Source organism: Lycorma delicatula, chromosome 12 (genome assembly GCF_047948215.1).
Source record: "Lycorma delicatula isolate Av1 chromosome 12, ASM4794821v1, whole genome shotgun sequence".
NCBI lineage: Eukaryota > Metazoa > Arthropoda > Insecta > Hemiptera > Fulgoridae > Lycorma > Lycorma delicatula.
Window position 1 is genome coordinate 67,320,716 of NC_134466.1, and position 17,444 is coordinate 67,338,159.

A 17,444-nucleotide genomic window follows, 5' to 3' on the forward strand; every position below is an offset into this window, starting at 1 on the left:
AAGTAACTCGGTGTGGTCGGGTCTCGAACTCGATCGCCGGTCGACTCGGTAACCGGTGCGTAAAGCCTTGAGGCTGCACCAATCTGCCGACTGTACAATAGAAATTTGTTCTATGTAAGTGGTGAAATTACATTAGTTCCGACCGTCTTTGGTAGTACCGCCACACCCTCGAAAATTAAATAAGGTATGCGCGCGCGCTTTAGTTACAATCGATGAATTAAATAAACGACAAAATATTATATTTAAATGTAATGATAAATATTTTAAATTCAGGAAAAGTCTATGTCAACTTTTGTAGTTTATGCCTAAAACCTTGTTTTACGTTTAATAAATACAGCGGTAACATCGATCATCGATGACATCAATCGGTACAAACAAACATACATGACTCGATAAACGTATTCCTGGAATCTTTTTAAAATTATTTCGTAAATAAGTAAAAACGATAAGGAATACCATGATTTTTTTTTAGCATAAAATGGAAGCAAGTAGTGGCGAGAGAAACGGAAAACAGGACGGTGACAACTATTAGTCATTACCCGTGGAAAACTGATCGATGCAATAACGGGTTTTTGATCGAACCTAAATAGGTAAATGATGTGAAAAATCGGTTTTGGAAACTTTAAGTCGCTTCCACATAATGATTTTTTTTACTTGATAAATTAATTGACCTCAGAAGCTTGTACGTGGAAATGAGATTTTGTAGCGTATGAAAAATGCCCATTACCGGGATTCGAACTCGGGATCGCCGGATGAAAGACCGTGATATTACCACTCCGCCACAAATTTTTTCTCGAATATTATTTTAAGACGGTATAAAATATTTTGAAACAACCAGATGTGTCATAGGTTGTTTTTGTTTGCTTTGCTTTGCGGGGGACCGTGGTTAGACTATTTGGACTCCTGATAAAATATTGAAAGTTTAAGATAAATGGTTCTACAGAGCAAACGATGACCAGCAAATTTATCGTACAGAGAAGTAAACATGATGTGAATTGTGTAACGAGTCTTAGTAAAACAGTTACTTATATACGGATTTGAATACCGGTGTTCTTTGGTGATCGGGTTTCAATTAACCACACATCTCAGGAACGGTCGAATTGAAACTGTACAAGACTACACTTCATTTACACTCATACATATAATCCTTTTGAAGTAATATCGGAACGGTAATACCCGGAGGATAGGCAGGAAAAAGAAAGAAGGTACTGATTTGCAGAACAACATATTTTCGCAATCCTTTAGAAATGATTCTTTCGCCAAAGAATCTCTGTAGTATCTCCACTGTATGGAAAGTGGCACCGTCTTTTTACAACCAGCAGCAGACACCCTCATCCTCTTGCAGTAAGGGTATGAATTGTATAGGTAGACTGCAGCATCCACAGTTTGTTGAAAAAACCAAGGGCCCTATTATTCGTCACCTTAAAAAACCGCACACTATACCCAAATATTTTTGGCGAATATAGAGAAGATCAACGAAAATGTGCAGATTTTCAGGATCCCAGGTCCGGCAGTCCGGTATAAAATGCTAGCACTTGATGCAAAATGCCGATATTGCCTAATGAAGCCACTGAACCGTTGACAGTAGTGAATTCTTTTAGTATAATTATCATCAGTTAACTCGTGGAAAATCTGCATTCGATACGGATAACATCTCACATTTTCCTCACTGAAGCGTAGCTGAAAACCTAGTGAAATGTTTTTTCCTCACTTACTCTCAGTAAAACATTATGAGATCTTGCAACTGTCGCTTTAACGTCTTATACGACCTACGTCGTTAAAACTGACCTGTGTCGGGCACATTTCACATCTAACACCGAAGACTTACACGAAAGTTTTTTAACAAACTTTTCAATAACGCTTTTCACTGGTGCTTCCTTTTCAAGTTTGTTCGTAAATTTCACCGACACACAACATGAGATTTCGTCTCTAAATAAGTTTCCATCATACATGTTTTTCATCGGTTACCCGCATTTCATAAAAACAACAAAAAGCGATTATTTGACCTTTTTCAAGATCCAGAGCTCGACACAGACTGGCAATACTCAAATGTGCCGTTAATAAACAGTCTTCTACATTCCAGTTCCAGTCGTATCGACATCTTCCACATTATTTTATCCATCTCACATCAACATATACGAGGGTTATTTTCTTTTCAAGGTCCGATCGGTCACGAAATTAAAACCACAGTGAAAATAAAAAAAAAAAATTATTTGTAACAAGTACTTACATAGTTACGATATTTCTCTACATAGTCGCCACTCCGATTTAGACATTTGTCGTAGCTTGGTACCAACTTTCCAATACCCTCGTCATAGAACGGAGCCGCCTGTTTTCAGTCGTGTTTCTACGCCGGTCTGCAGCTCGATGTCTGTGCCAAAATGTTGTTCTCCTACCCGGCGTTTCATGTGAGCAAAGAGGCGAAAATCGGATGAAGCCAAGTCCGGGCTGTATGTTGGGTGATCAAACACTTCCCGACGAAAACGCTGCAGGAGCTTCTTTGTTACAGCTGCAGTGTGCGGCCAACAAGCATTGTCATTGAGAAAGACAATGCCTGATGACAACATTCCTCTCCGCTTATTCTGAATTGCCCTTCGTAGACGTTGAAGAATCACGCAGTATGAGGTTGCAGTGATGGTCGTGCCACGTTCCGTGAATTCCACCAAGAGAACTCCATTCCGGTCCCAGAACACAGTGGTCATACGCTTTCTGTTGGAGAAGGTTCGCATGAACTTCTTTGGTTTACTGGGAGAATGAGAATGCATCCGTTGTTTGGATTGCTCCTTTGTTTCATCAGTTTCGAAATGGACCCGTGTCTCGTCACCTGTGACAATTTTGTTCAAAAAATCTTCTCCTTCTTGCGGTAGCGCTGGACGTTAAGGAACGTTAAGGAAGCGTCCATTCTCATTGTTTTGTGATGGTCGGACAGCATCTTGGGAAACCATCTCGGACACAGTTTGCGGTACTGAAGTCTCTCACTCACAACGGTCTAGAGAGCTGGCCTTGAAATTTCAGGAAACGAATCGCTCGATACAGAAATTATGAACCGACGATTTTCTCGAATCGCCTCATCCACTCGCTCAACGAGATCATCGGTTGACACTCGCTTTCTTCCCTGACCGCCTGAATCATGAAGATCTGTACGTCCTGCTTTAAAGTTCCTGCACCATTGTCGCACTTTGCTGTCACTCACTGAAGTTTCACCGTACAGATTACTTATTCGTCGATGAATTTCAGCCGCATTACACCTCTCAGCCTGAAGAAATCGAATTACCGCACGCACTTCAAACTTGGCGGGAGATGCTATTGTTGTAGACATATTTACGTGCTAGTTGCGTGTTCAGAACTAAACGAAGTTTCGTGGCGTCACATATTGAAGGCCATACTAGAGACGCTGCGCAACACATATGCGGAAAGGTTCAACCGGATTTTTATTTCGCGACCGATCGGACCTTGAAAAAAATTAACCCTCGTACGTTTTAACAAAAAGATGAATTTAGTATAAACTATTAAGTGATGAAGCCTGTTTTAAGTTAAACACTCTGAATAAAAGAAACCGCATCAAAATAATGAAACCTACAATTACGGGATACATTTTCATTTTTCTAACGTTATTATAACGATAGAAATAAAATCTGCATTTCAAAATTTTCCCAACCTAAATTATTATAACAAGTAGACTTTTGAATCCTAACGAGTTTGTAAATAGAACAAAATAAAGACTTATTTGCTGAAATTTTCATTTGTAATATTTCCAACATTACATTTTAATGTTTATAATGCGCGATTTTTTTCTTTGAATGATACATATACATAATTATTATGAAATACTTGGTTGTAATACAGATTTTCAAAACATAAAAAGCGGTGAAGGAACTCGAAATAATTCGATAACTCAATACTGTAAAGAAAAAATGCAGAGTTTTTATACAGAAGAAGATGATGCAGATGAACTCTGCTTATTAGAAACAGGAATACTTTAAAAAAAAAATAAAATAAAATATTGGTTTTATGCGTACCTTTCTGAACAATTTTCTTTTTTTTTAAATACGATACAAGATTTTTTAGTTGTTTGGGAAGATTTTGTACATTCATCAAATAGAAACGGCGTACGAATTTTTTGAAGGGAAGCTTCTTTACACAGACTTCGGTGATGAGGAGTCAACTAAGAAAAAACGAGAGTCACGAAAAAGCGTCAGCGGGTTAATTAAAAAATCGTGAATGATACTGTTACCCTTTTCGATCACGCTCATATTTGTTATTTTTATTTTAAAATCCGATAAATTTGTTTTATTACACAATGTATTTCATTTTTAACTCATATTTCTTATTAATCAAATTAAAAAAAAAACAAAAAAAAATCTATTTGTGTATGCTGCGTATACGTTACACCATTAATAATTCATATAATACTGCGTAAGAAACTTCGCATCCGTCAAGTGTCCACACACGGACGCACTCGTTTTTATTTTACATTTTTTTTAGGCGTGATAATTACAGAACTTTAAAATACTTTTTTTCACTTAAATGCTTGTCATATAATAACTAATTAACTAAAAACCGAAAAGGAATGTTAATCCTTTATGAAAAAAAAAAAAACAACAAACGTAAGATAGGAATTCGGATTCTTCTTTAAGTATTTTACATATTAAAGTGTGTCAAACAATGGAATGGTTTCCATTTAAAATAAAAATTAGATTACGATCTTCCGAATAACCTTGTTTTATTCGTTTTATAAATGAAGATATCATTTCAAAGGTTTACTTTTGTACTCGTAATTTGAATTACGTCATTTAAAGAAAGAAAATAAATTACAGTTCCAGGAAACGGTTAAACAGATATATAAAGTAATTCACAGTATGATATTCCTTGCGAATATCTACGGATATCTGATCAACAACACTCCCTGATAACTTGATTTCTCAGAAAAACAATATTAACTTACTACTGTCAAGACCTCCACACTTAAAAATGTGTGGTCTTTCAAGAGGTTATTTAAAAAAAATGGTTGATTATAAATAAAAATCGGTTAAATAATTAAAAAAAAAAAAATCATTATGGAAACAAATAACATAAATTGTAATATGCTGGAAACTATGATTCAAAATTTCTAGAAATCGAATGAACCGAATATTTTCTACAATATTTTTAAAAAGTAAGGAATATCAAAAAAACTGCAACAATTATAGACTCCTTTTATTCAGTAATTTGTAATCGTGTTCTCATGCCGCCTGCTGAATATATATATATATATATATATATATATATATATATCAAATATATACAGGCTATAGCAAAATAAAAAAAAAAGCTGACAACACAGTTGTAGGACTTTCTCGTCACGCGTCTTTACACACACGCGCGCACGGCTTACACACACGCAATTTAATTAAAAATAATAATCATTTTATTCAAATACAATATTTTCTTGTTTATTTAATTCAATAATTCAAACTAAGGCGCACCCGCGCATACCGTAATTCACTCGTGGAGATTCTTTAAACACTTTTTTACACTTTAAATATTATTCATTTATTTAATTTTCTACCGCTCGCCTGTGACGTCACAACAATATACAGTCGACTACAGCAGCTGTAAGTCAGCGCTACAATAGCGCTCCTTGTGGCGAGACGGAATAGTAATTACGCGGTATACCGGCTTAGCCGCTAATTTATTTGGAAGATTTTTTGGGGTGGCGGTGCGATTTTGCAAAACATTTTTTTTTTTGGAAATATTAATTTTTAATTAGTGTGGCTAAGAAAAATAAACTGATGTGGACACCACATGACTTCTTTGTACGCCTATTAAGTTACATACACAATTTGTTTGCCGCAGTTCATTTAAACATATTTCATTTGAAAGTGAGATACGATACTTCAATTCTTTCATAAAGCGGACAGTTACACGATTGCTGAAATATTAGTTTTTATTAACGGTTAATAATAATTAAACTATTCTGTTTAACGGTTAAAAATGTTAAATTCGACCTTACGGTGTAAAATATTCAGTTTTTATTATTGGATTATTTGTTGAATAATAAAAAATAAAAAGAAACAATCATACAGAAAAAGAAAGATAACATGATGAAATATATCTCACAAAAACGACAAGAAATGAATATGAAGAAGAAGAAAATATTAAGAACAAAGGAAGAATATGTTAAAAATAAAGAATAAAAATATTAAGAGAGGATGAATATAGAGAGAAAATTTGAAAACTAGAGAACGTGTACAACACAAATTAGGATCAGAATAATTATATCAAACCAAACAGCGATTAAATGATTGGCAACAAAAAAGGATACAATTTTTTTTTCAATTTATTAAAGATCAGGCAATGTATGCCTCAGTGTATATGTCGTTCTATTGTAATGGGTACCATAATTCAACTTTCAATTTCGACATATCTTCGCGTTTCACATCCACCAGACCCCAAATCCACCGTCAGTTCAAAAGTTTATATATATATATATATATATATATATATATATATATATATATATATATATATATATATATTTTCACTTTCTTGTGGACACGATAACTGCCGTAATTTTGCGCCAATTATTTTCAAGTTGATTCTTAAAAATAACTCGTCCCAAAATCTCAGTCGAGTTCGTTAACGGCCAAAATCGGACTAAGGAACTGGAAATGGAGGGGCTTTTTCGAAAAAAAATATCGCTATAACTTTCTTAATAAGTAAAATATCGAATTCGTTTGAAGTTCCTACTGTTCTTTGGACAAGAGCTTAAAACTTATCTAAATAAAATTTTTTGATATCACCAACCATTGGCCCAGGGGGTGGAAAAATGGGGTTTTGAAGACAAACAAATTATACCTCCCTTAATAAGCACAGTATCGAATCGATTTAAAGTGGTCCTCTAAACATTACCTAAAACTTTTTTCTGAAACAATTTTTGATATTAACAACCCTTACGGCAAGGGATGACCAAAATGCTGCTGGAATTGTACGAAGATGCTTGTCGTATGCTAAATATGATAAACGTTTTTTCACATGTAACCATTGTCGTATCGAGTAAATTTGAAGTTTTTCTTAACTTTAAGGTGGAAATCTTTTTTATCTTCTACTTAGAACCGGTGAAATATACCTCCGCCTTCCGGCGTGCCGAAAAGGATTTTTTCAGTTACTCTGTAGTTAACTTTAATGTAGATAAAATTAAACAGAAATTCCAGAATTAAATAAAATTAAACTAGAAAATCCAAAAATAATACGATTCTAAATTATAATTATCAATTAATATTAAATAATCATATGTTTTATCAAAACTATTACGTACACAAATATGTAATAATGGCTGTTAAATTACATATACACATTTTTAAAAGTCATAAAATTTTATTTCACTAATAACCTTCTAAACTTCGTTTAGCACAAGCTAAACGAGCCTTCAGTAAGAAATATAATTTGTTTACATCAAAAATTAATTTTAACGTCAAGAAAAGATTTTTGAATGTATATACTTGGAGTGTCGCTTTATATGGAAGTGAAACTTGGACGATCAGAGTATCTGAGAAGAAAAGATTAGAAGCTTTTGAAATGCGGTGCTATAGAAGAATGTTAAAAATTAGACGGGTGGATAAAGTGACAAATGAAGAGGTATTGCGGCAAATAGATGAAGAAAGAAGCATTTGGAAAAATATAATTAAAAGAAGAGACAGATATAGGCCAATATTAAGACATCCTGGAATATTCGCTTTGATATTGAAGGGACAGGTAGAAGGGAAAAATTGTGTAGGCAGGCCACGTTTGGAATATGTAAAACAAATTGTTAGGGATGTAGGATGTAGAGGGTATACTGAAATGAAACGACTAGCACTAGATAGGGAATCTTGGAGAGCTGCATCAAACCAGTCAAATGACTAAAGACAAAAAAAAAAAATAAATAAATAACTTTAAATGATTTTTTCATATTTTTTGGTTTTTATTGTTATTATTAAATATTGCTAACATATTTTTACAATCACGGGTTAATAATTATTAATAAATCAATATATTTAAATTAAAAGATATAAAGTCCGAGTCCCCTTGTAAAATTCAAATATTTAATTAATTAAAATTTTATTTGGCTATTACACTGGAATCAATGAAATTAGGTACCACTTATGATATATTGTTGAAAAGCTCAATGAGGGCTTATTAGTGCAGTTAAAAAAAAGTAAAAAATCCAAATTTTTTGATTTTCGGGTTTTTGGATACTTTTGGTTCAGTCGATTGCAATCAAAAGGGGAGGCGCACAACTAGATGTTACGACAGTCCGGACTCCAATATTTAAACTTCCTACGGCTAATATTTTTTGAGTTATGCGAGATACGTACGTACATACGTACAAACGTACGTACAGACATTACTTGCGAGAATTGAAGCAACATATAATATAAGCTGGAGATACTATTAGGAATAATAATAGGTTGAATTTATTCAACCTATTTTTTATTCCTCTTTTCTGTTATTGTTAAGTGTTTTGTTTTTATTACTGTTATTCAAACATTGATCAAAATTGTTCTGTTTGAAATTTTACCACTTTTGCGATCCATTTGCTTTTTTTTTTCTAATTAAAATTGAACTTTTAAAATTTATATTTAATTTTAATAGATGCCATTTACATTAATTTTCTCAGAATTAAATTCTCTACAAAGTTACCTAGAAATTTCCATTAGTTCAGTAGTAAATTAACAGCGCTATTTTATTCCAAACCTAAAAACGTATATATTTTCCGACAAAACGTTTTTATGTTTTACCCTATTTTTCTTGAAACCTTACTGAGATAGAGGTCTGGTACCACTTTTATTCAATTTCTTATATAAAAAAACCATGAGATGGCATCAAATTTACCTTGCGATTTGTATCCCAAGTTTTTTATTACGGTTTAATTTCACAGATAGAGGAGAAAGGAGGGCTAAAATTTTTCGCGAGCCGAAACTCGTTAACGAACCATTTTTTATATGAGTTTTTTTTCTTATTTTTGGCTACAGAATCATCTCCCGAGAGATTCCCGTGCAATTTGGGTCGCTGTATAACAAGTACCTAACTTCAAAATTCAAACTAATTACAGAGAAATTACATTCAAATAAAATTCCTTCATTATTAATCGTTATTTTATGTACCGCCTTAATAGTAAAGAAATAAAATTAATATTAAAAATAACCGAAAGAAAAAATTAAAATTATTCAGTTATGCCGGTAAGTTCTAAAGAATCTTACTGTAATTAGTATCAAATCCATATTTACCTATCGTAGAATTGAAGATATACACACATGTCGACAATTAAGCACGATTTACTTAAGACAAGCCGGTCTAGTCTCTCTAGGGAACGGAATGTACGTGACTAATGAGATTGCGTATCACCTTCATTTCAATGGGTTTAGCACGTTAATTTATAACAATATATTCGGCTAAGTGAGGAAGACAACTTTGTAACCGTTCATTCCACATTAAATTTGGCACGGGATGCTTGTTATTTTTGTGATGGTCGTACTATTAGAGTTACAAGTCGCGTGCAACCGTAACGGTAACGATAGAAAATGTAGATAATAAACATACAAACACATCCAAATTAGAACGTATTTCATTCTAATTAATTTATATATTGTCAATGGTTTATACAAATTTATTTTTCACGATAAATCTTCTCTTCCCAAGGGACGAAGACCTACATCCTTTTCCTAAATAAAAACATTTTAAACGTCAAGTTTTGGAATGTAAACGGCAATAAAATCTCGTAAAAAACTGTTAACCGATTTAAAATACTTTAAATTTTTAAACAAAATTGAAAAATTTATCACTTAACTCTACGAACAGTATATTTTTTCTGTTAAATCACAGATCCAGTCTTCGATTTGTAAATTACCATAATTAATTTATAACTCTTCTAACTACATTTTGTTTTTTCTTTTCTAGACGCCTGTACATCAATCTTCTTTCTAGTTACTCTAATAACGCATTGTTTTACATTTTAAAAGGTAATTTTTGTAACGTTTTTATAGAGACAAATCGCGTAACAAACAGTTAGGTAAATTCTCTTTATTATACCATTTTCAATAATTATACTAGCCAATGAGAAAAATCCACATTAAGTCTGGTAGTGCTACGTGTCCGAATAACGTTTGAAATGTTAACTAAGTTCGTAAACATTAAGCAAACATTTTTAAAAATATGATATTCAAACAGTAATTTATAAAAAAATGTTTTAATAATCTTTTGGGAGAATAAAAAACTCATTACGTCAAACGGTCCTTACAGAAACCAAGAAAGGTAATCTCGATAATTTAACATCGATTATTTATTTTAAATAGCAGTTTTCAAAAACTAGCTACGTTTCAAACAAAACGAATAAAATAAGCTCTCGGGTTATATTTAAATACAGGTCATTCGTAAAATATTACAGAAGGTTGAATTGCAATAATATCAATACAAAGCATATTATCTACAGTTCGTTTTGTTGAATTCCATCAAAGACTTTTGTTGCAGCTCTTTAGACATATTTTTTTATTGAAATTGTGTCTCTTCATTGCCGATTTGATTTTCGGAAATAGAAAGGTAATACTCAAAAGCTTTTTGAAATAAAAAAAACCAATTGTACGGACAGTTCACCATTCTCGAGTTAAAAAAATAAAAATATTGCATATCATTGCGCAATACTTTTCGATTCCATTTCCGCGACGAGAAAGGAAAACACGTCTTCACTTTTAGTTTACTCCTCGACACTGTGCGGCTAGGACTTCGTAATGGCGGGAGGACCAAAGTCAAAAATGGTATATCTATGAATGTTGCAGGGTTTTCACATCGGCTGGAATATCAATCTTGTCATTTTATTGTCCAACCTCGTGTGACAAATCCTAGTAAAGGCCTTTTACAGTAAGTTAAGTAAGCTTTTTTAGTAAAGGTACTTTTATACGAATTTGAATACTAGATCGTGGATACCGGTGTTCTTTGGTGGTTGGGTTTAAATTAACCACACATCTCAGAAATGGTCCACTTGAGACTCATACCCGCACGGGTAGGGATCCAGCAAAAACTCACTTTTGTGTTGCGGCGGTTCAAATCGCGGATTGTACTATGCATTTCGGTAACGATATGATGTGTAGAAGACAAATCTTTTAAAGCTTGGAAGCGCACTACATGAATCGCTACAAATAAAAATGTGACGATGTTTTGAGTTAAAAAATATTCAAAGCCATATCTGATGGCGTACAGTTCATTATCGTAGACGCTTTTAATATCAGGTAGACCAAACACACAGGTTTTGTCATTTACAACAAAAGCGCATTTGACGGTGTCAATCTGCTTCGACACATCGGTGTATACTACTGCGTCTGAGTCTGTCTCGGATAAAGAATGGTAAAGTAACTGCTGAAATACGATAGGGATTGTTAATTTTTTATTATAAATAGAGATAATAGTTCAAATTTATCGGGTCCAGTCTTTACGGAGAATAAGGACAGAAATAGGTTGGAAAAACACGTGTGTCAAAATTAAATTAGTAAATTAATTATGTTGTAATCTATAAATGGAAACTGCGCGAAAATTCCGACCGCGAAAGTGTCCATTTTCACAATTAAATTTTGTTAAAACTACAAAAACCTAAATAACAACCCACACCGTCCCACGAAGAGACCACAATTTAATTCAGTCAGCACATGCGACTCCTTCCGGAGAAGGGCGCATTGCTCCCTCCAAATAACTAGGAACCCGATATGCGTATTCCTTCTAGACCGTAAGTGCTAGTACCGAGGACTTCAGCGAACGGACTGAAGGGAAATTACGCCGGGAGTACAAGGTTCAAAAGGTTAGTCTCCCACAGTCAGACTCGGTAAATAAATTTCACGCTGGTCCATACGGATAGGAACGCAAATCACCAAATCCGGCCATAAATAAAACTAAAAATTTATACCCGCCACTAAATAACCCATGAAACCCGCCTGATAATAGAAAGACACAACAGCAAGGGATATTGTCCAGGCTCTGCTATCTGTGGGGAGAAATATTGAAACTCGCGTCATTTTTGCGTTCCGTTCCGTAATTACGTTACGGAATATATTTTTTTTTGTCGTCAGTCATTTGACTGGTTTGATGCAGCTCTCCAAGATTCCCTATCTAGTGCTAGTCGTTTCATTTCAGTATACCCTCTACATCCTACATCCCTTACAATTTGTTTTACGTATTCCAAACGTGGCCTGCCTACACAATTTTTTCCTTCTACCTGTCCTTCCAATATTAAAGCGACTATTCCAGGATGCCTTAGTATGTGGCCTATAAGTCTGTCTCTTCTTTTAACTATATTTTAACAAATGGTTCTTTCTTCATCTATTTGCCGCAATACCTCTTCATTTGTCACTTTATCCACCCATCTGACTTTTAACATTCTCCTATAGCACCGCATTTCAAAAGCTTCTAATTTTTTCTTCTCAGATACTCCGACCGTCCAAGTTTCACTTCCATATAAAGCGACGCTCCAAACATACACTTTCAAAAATCTTCTCCTGACATTTAAATTAATTTTTGATGTAAACAAATTATATTTCTTACTGAAGGCTCGTTTAGCTTCTGCTATTCGGCATTTTATATCGCTCCTGGTTCGTCCATCTTTAGTAATTTTACTTCCCAAATAACAAAATTCTTCTACCGCCATATTCTTTTCTCCTCCTATTTCCACATTCAGCGGTCCAACTTTGTTATTTCTACTACATTTCATTACTTTTGTTTTGTTCTTGTTTATTTTCATGCGATAGTTCTTGCGTAGGACTTCATCTATGCCGTTCATTGTTTCTTGTAAATCCTTTTTACTCTCGGCTAGAATTACTATATCATCAGCAAATCGTAGCGTCTTTATCTTTTCACCTTGTACTGTTACTCCGAATCTAAATTGTTCTTTAACATCATTAACTTCTAGTTCCATGTAAAGATTAAAAAGTAACGGGGATAGGGATCATCCTTGTCGGACTCCCTTTCTTATTACGGCTTCTTTCTTATATTCTTCAATTGTTACTGTTGCTGTTTGGTTCCTGTACATGTTAGCAATTGTCTTCTATCTCTGTATTTACCCCTAATTTTTTTAAAATGCTGAACATTTTATTCCGGTCTACATTATCGAATGTCTTTTCTAGGTCTATAAACGCCAAGTATGTTGGTTTGTTTTTCTTTAATCTTCCTTCTACTATTAATCTGAGGCCTAAAATTGCTTCCCTTGTCCCTATACTTTATAACAAAAAAACGGAATATTTATAACAAAAAAATGAAAACTCATTATTGAAATGTATATAATTAATTAAGAACGCATAAAAGATATATAATTTTTTATATGCGGAAGTTAAATATAACTGACGAAAATTTGTATGTTAAATGCGATTACAACACGAATCAGTCTTTATTACCGTGACAACTTAATCCGTTACTTGCTATGTCGAGCGGTGCGTCTCCTAGTCTAAGGTACACGGGTAACTAAGTTCCCGAATGTCAGAATCGTTCTCATTTTCAGCTATAGGTTAAATAAAAATACAGGCCAGATTTTGTACGTTCCCACCGATTTCAATCCTTCTTCAGACAAATATAAAATTTTCAATTTCTAACAGTTCAACTACTAATTTTTATATATAGGCATTGAGGTGGAAGATAGGTTTCTTCGATTTTCTTGAAATAAAGCGCCCCGTGTCGTAAACGATAAAAACAAAATTACAGTATCTAATCGTATCAATAAAAATTCGTATGAGTAAAGAAAATATTAAAAATAAAAATTTTTCCTAAAATATTTATAACAACTTTTTAATTTATTTTTTGGAGGTATTCATTTACCATCGGACCGTAAATTAAAGATGATTATAAAATCATTCGAGCGATATACGTAAATGTATTTTAAAGAGGCGAAATTCTAAGTAAGTTAACCTTACCTAATCGTAAATGATGGTAGAAAAGCATATTTTTCACTACACTCGCTGGCAAAAACAGAAATTTACCCTGAAGCGATTAAAACGTAGAACGAACAACGTTTACTAATATTTAGTCTACCGAGTATATGGCTGTGAGGTAGGTACACGCTACTGATATATAATCAATCTAACAGACTTGAAACAATTGTGTAAAACAACACGCACATACACATTCGAAATAAATTATAAATATATAAAACAGAACGATATTGAATTATTTGTTTAATTAAAAATCTGATGTGGACATCGCATGTCTTTCTTGTACGCCTATTAAATTACATATACACTTTTTTTTTTAAATGAAAAGTACATAAAATTTTATTTCATTAATAACTTCTGATATTTTTTCATATTTTTATTGTTAATATTGAATTATTACTTATCGTAAATTTATTTTACAATCAGAGATTAATTATTAATAAATCAATATATTTATATTAAAAAAAAGTTAAAAAAAGAGATGAAGTATGATTCGAACCGATGTGCCTTCCCATTATAACTTTTTTTTTTTGTCTTCAGTCATTTGACTGGTTTGATGCAGCTCTCCAAGATTCCCTATCTAGTGCTAGTCGTTTCATTTCAGTGTACCCTCTACATCCTACATCCCTAAAAATTTTTTTTACATATTCCAAACGTGGCCTGCCTACACAATTTTTCCATTCTACCTGTCCTTCCAATATTAAAGCGACTATTCCAGGATGCCTTAGTATGTGGCCTATAAGACTGTCTCTTCTTTTAACTATATTTTTCCAAATGCCTCTTCATTTGTCACTTTATCCACCCGTCTGATTTTTAACATTCTCCTATAGCACCGCATTTCAAAAGCTTCTAATCTTTTCTTCTCAGATACTCCGATCGTCCAAGCTTCACTTCCATATAAAACGCCACTCCAATCATATACTTTCAAAATCTTTTCCTGACATTTAAATTAATTTTTGATGTAAACAAATTATATTTCTCACTGAAGGCTCGTTTCGCTTGTGCTATTCGGAATTTTATATCGCTCCTGCTTCGTCCATCTTTAGTAATTCTACTTCCCAAATAACAAAATTCTTCTACCTCCATAATCTTTTCTCCTCCTATTTTCACATTCAGTGGTCCATCTTTGTTATTTCAACTACATTTCATTACTTTTGTTTTGTTCTTGTTTATTTTCACGCGGTAGTTCTTGCGTAGGACTGCATCCATGCCGTTCATTGTTTCTTCTAAATCCTTTTTACTCTCGGCTAGAATTACTATATCATCAGCAAATCGTAGCGTCTTTATCTTTTCACCTTGTACTGTTACTCCGAATCTAAATTGTTCTTTAACATCAATAACTGCTAGTTCCATGTAAAGATTAAAAAGTAACGGTGATAGGGAACATCTTTGTCGGACTCCCTTTCTTATTACGGCTTCTTTCTTATGTTCTTCAATTGTTACTGTTGCTGTTTGGTTCCTGTACATGTTATCAATCGTTCTTCTATCTCTGTATTTGAACCCTAATTTTTTTAAAATGCTGAACATTTTATTTCAGTCTACGTTATCGAAAGCCTTTTCTAGGTCTATAAACGCCAAGTATGTCGGTTTGTTTTTCTTTAATCTTCCTTCTACTATTAATCTGAGGCCTAAAATTGCTTCCCTTGTCCCTATACTTTCCCTGAAACCAAATTGGTCTTCTCCAAACACTTCCTCCACTCTCCTCTCAATTCTTCTGTATAGAAGAACCCCCCCTTATAACATCCAAATATATTTCATTAATTAAAATTTTATTTGGCTACAACTCTGAAACCAAAGAAAATAAGTACCACTTAAAATATATCGTCGAAAAGCTGTCAATGAGAGCTTATTACTGCAGTTAAGAAAAACTAAAAAATCCAAACTGTTTTGGACTTTGGGCTTTTATAGACGCTTCTGGTTCAGTCGATTGCAATCAAAAGGTTAGGTGCACAGCTAGATATTACAAGAGTTCTAAATAAAAAAATTAAACATCCTACGGCTAATCGTTTTTAGTTATGCGAGTACGTACGTAAAGACATCACGCCGAAAATCGTCAAAATGGATATTTCCGTCGAAATATGAAAACCGAAATTTATCGCGATCACAATACTTCCTTTACTTCGAACAAGGAAGTGAAAATCAACAATATTAAAAATAAAGTAAATTTTCATTTATACAGAAACAACTGTTCACCGAATTGATGTACCGTAAGCTCACTCCCGTAAGCGGATCAGAACAAAGAGGGGTAGGAGATGTTTTCATTAGTGGCTTGGTAAATTGGTCATTTCCTTCATTTTTAAGTAAATCAAAAGGACTCTGAGTAAATTGAATTGTAGGAAAAAATTGTCGTTGTTACGATCTACACTTAATTTTATGGTGTTTAAAAGACTCAATTAAATAATGATATGAGAACAGCCTAATTGTAATTACATACAGGAAGAGTTTTTATGTGAAACTTTTGGTGTTAGAGGAAGCGCGGGGATCGTGCATCTGCGAATCGGTTAATTTAATAGTTCAGGGCTGTAAGTTATGGTAAGTAACTCAGGGTTATGGTAGGTAAGTTAGGTAGTGTTTGGCGGCCTCCGTGGCGCGAACGCTAGCGTCTTAGCCTTTCATCCGGAGGGCCCGGGTTCGAATCCCGGTCAGGCATGATATTTTCACGCACGCTACAAATCATTCATCTCATCCTTTGAAGCAATACATAACGGTAGACCCCGGAGTTAAACAACAAAAAAAAAAAGAAAGGTAGTGGTGGTTGGAAGACGTATGCAATTCAATTCTGCTGCGTAAATGTTTGCCGACGCATTTGCCATCGGTGGCATCCTGACCAATGATGACTGTCCTATGTTATCAAGTTTAGACGGTCTAAAAGACGACCTCCGGTAAATCCCATCAAGACTAGGAACGGAGGTATGGTTCAGCGACCGGGATCATTACAAGGCGGGATGCTTCCCTACAGGGGTCAGGATGTAGTTCAAATTTTTCATAAGATTCTGCCGTTAATTTCTATCTTATTTAAACCATATTTGAGATAATTTTATTTTGTTCATTATCTATTCACCTGCAACACCCATCTCTTTACCCCTATATTCTTCTTTTACGTTTCCATTAACGTTATAGTTTCACGTTTCCAGTTATTTTTCTATTATCCAAAATTGTCCAACTCCAGGCAGGAGAATTTATTTCACTTCACCACCGAATCTTAATAAGTAGTTTTTAATTATTTGTTCGCCCTTTCATAACTTCTTTGTAACTAATTTTTCTAATCACGTAAAAGATGAAGCTGAAATAAGCCGTATTAATGAAATTCTTTTTTTATTAAAAGAAAAAATCTAATTCCCTCTATTATTCATCGTAACAAATGGAATAATAAAGGTTTGGTCTACCGCCTAAAACTAGTAGTAACGTTTACACTCGCTTTTCTTTAATATAGTAATTAAGAATTAGTTTGTCAACAATTTCGTAATACGCAGAATATTTAATGATGGATTAACCGAAGTATGATTTTATATTTCACAAGTA